The sequence below is a fragment of the Marmota flaviventris genome, chromosome 2 (genome assembly GCF_047511675.1).
Source record: "Marmota flaviventris isolate mMarFla1 chromosome 2, mMarFla1.hap1, whole genome shotgun sequence".
Classification (NCBI taxonomy): domain Eukaryota; kingdom Metazoa; phylum Chordata; class Mammalia; order Rodentia; family Sciuridae; genus Marmota; species Marmota flaviventris.
The window spans coordinates 111,329,388-111,331,811 of record NC_092499.1 but is presented as its reverse complement, the minus strand read 5'-3'; the positions used below and the strand labels follow the sequence as shown (position 1 = coordinate 111,331,811).

General features: G+C 40.0%; 2 non-coding genes across 2 annotated transcripts; one reads left to right on the top strand and one right to left on the bottom strand.

Moving 5' to 3' along the window:
* Positions 1 to 1,003: 1,003 nt before the first annotated feature.
* On the bottom strand, positions 1,004 to 1,077 carry Trnav-cac (transfer RNA valine (anticodon CAC)). The gene has a single exon. It is a non-coding gene; the product is annotated as a tRNA-Val (tRNA).
* Positions 1,078 to 1,692: 615 nt separating this feature from the next.
* Positions 1,693 to 1,825, top strand: LOC114085101 (small nucleolar RNA SNORA18). The gene has a single exon (XR_003581395.2). It is a non-coding gene; the product is annotated as a small nucleolar RNA SNORA18 (small nucleolar RNA).
* The last annotated feature ends 599 nt before the right edge of the window (positions 1,826 to 2,424 follow it).

Below are 2,424 nucleotides of genomic sequence, written 5' to 3'. Positions count from 1 at the left end.
CCTTAGATATTATATTATAGCAGCACAAAATGGACAAAGACCCTGTTTTTAGTGTTTGTTGATATTCATGGTATAAATGTTCCCATCATGGTGGATTTCAAGCTAGCAATGGTACTAGGGACTTTTATGCAAAATATTTGGGTTTTATGAGCTGATGAAATAAATTAATCTCTCTACTGAGGAAAACTCAAGGCCCCTTCAAAGTGGGAACACTAATAAAAACAGATGTAAGCACCACTATCTCCCAACAGACTGAAAAAATATGCTTATCTTTTTTTTAATAGGTTTCACAAAATTTTTTTTTTTAATATTTATTTTTATGTGGTGCTGAGGATCGAAGCCGGGTCCCACCCATGCTAGGAGAGTGCTCTACTGCTGAGCCACCATCCCAGCCCCCAAAAATGCTTATCTTAATTTCCCTGTTTTCAGGAGAAAAATAATATCACCTGTTTTAGTCAACTTTTTTGTCACTGTAACCAAAAGACCTGACAAGAATGATTAGAAGAGGAAAAGTTTATTTGGCTCATGATTTCAGAGGTCTCAGAATCCATAGATGGCTGACTCCATTACTCTGGGCTCGAGGTGAGGCAGAACATCCTGGGGGTGTGGAGGAGGCAAGCATCTCAAGACATGGCAATCAGAAAGCAGAGACAGCTCCACTCACCAGGGACAAAACATAACCCAAAGGCATGCCCCCAGTGACCTATCTCCTCCAATCACACCCTATCTTCTTACATTTACCACACACTTAATCCCTATCATTGGATTAGTCCACTGATTAGGTTAAGGCTCTCATAACCCTATCATTTCACCTCTGAAAATTGAACTTTTGGAGGACACCTCATATCTAAACCATAACATTCCCTAAGAATCACAAATCTATAATATTTAATAGCCTGAATTTTTTGTTTTCAGGGGTTCTGGGGATTGAACTCAGGGTCACCCGACCACTGAGCCATAACCTCAGCCCCATTTTGTATTTATTTTGTTGTTGTTGTTGTTTTTGTGGTGCTGGGGATTGAACCCAGGACCTTGTACATGTGAGGCAAGCACTCTACCAACTGAGCTACATCCCCAGCCCTTGTATTTTATTTAGAGACAGGGTTTCACTGAGTTGCTTAGTGCCTTGCTTTTGCTGAAGCTGGCTTTGAACTCACCATCCTCCTGCCTCAGCAGGGATTACAAGCATTCTATAGGCATGTGCCTCTGCACCCAGTTTATCCTGAAATTTTTAAGTTAGCATTCGATTTAAAGTGGTCCCAGGGCTGGGGATGTGGCTCAAGCGGTAGCGCGCTCGCCTGGCATGCGTGCGGCCCGGATTTGATCCTCAGCACCACATACAAACAAAGATGTTGTGTCCGCCGAAAACTAAACAATAAATATTAAAAAAATTCTCTCTCTCTCTCTCTCTCTCTCTTTAAAAAAAATAAAATAAAATAAAGTGGTCCCAGTCTGATAATGCCCACAAACATCAAATGCAAACCCTCCTGGAAAAACCCTCTTCATCCTGCACCTCAAGGAATTCTTTCAGATAATTTCAAAGAAATAAGCAGCTCCAAGGTGAAAACTACAGAATATTGAACAAACAATAGTCTGTGGAAACAAATCTGCATAGATTTCAGATAGTGAACTTTTCAGACAAGCAAAAAATAATTACGTTTAAATGCTTAACAAGTAAAAGAGAAGCCTGAGGTTGAGGCTGAGTCTGATGGGGCTTCTTCTGTAGTGGCACATCGTTGGAAACACCTCAGAGGACAACCTCGGTGGCTTTGCTTCACTCACAGGATCATTTGTTAAGTTTGTGGGAAGGAACTACTAGACAGCTAACAGAAAGTATGAAATATCTAATGAATATTTTTTTACATTAAGTATTGGCATATCCTACAGGTATGTAGTATCCTGAATGTGATGGCTTAGGAATTGTAAAAGTGACCCAAAAGTAAATTGCTTGAAGAAATTGGATTTCAAAGATCCTAGATGGGGAATTTTTTTTTTAAATATTTATTTTTTTTTTAGTTTTCGGCAGACACAACATCTTTGTTTGTATGTGGTGCTGAGGATTGAACCCGGGCCGCACGCATGCCAGGCGAGCGCACTACCACTTGAGCCACATCCCCAGCCCCAAGTTGTCATCAATATATCTATAATTCAAATGGAGATTTTTTTTTTTTTTTTTTTTTTTTTTTTTTGGTGGTAGTGGTGCCAGGGATTGAACCCAGGGCCTTGTGCATGTGAGGCAAGCACTCTACCAACTGAGCTATATCCCCAACTCTCAAATGGAGATTTTAAAAGTCCAAATAAAATAACTATGGGCTGATGGAACAACTGGATTAAGCATCAGTTCTTTTTAAAAAGGCTATCTTGAAGGTAAATCTTGAACTTCAGCTTTAGAGGAACTGAGGTTACTTTGTTGAGCAGTGAAGG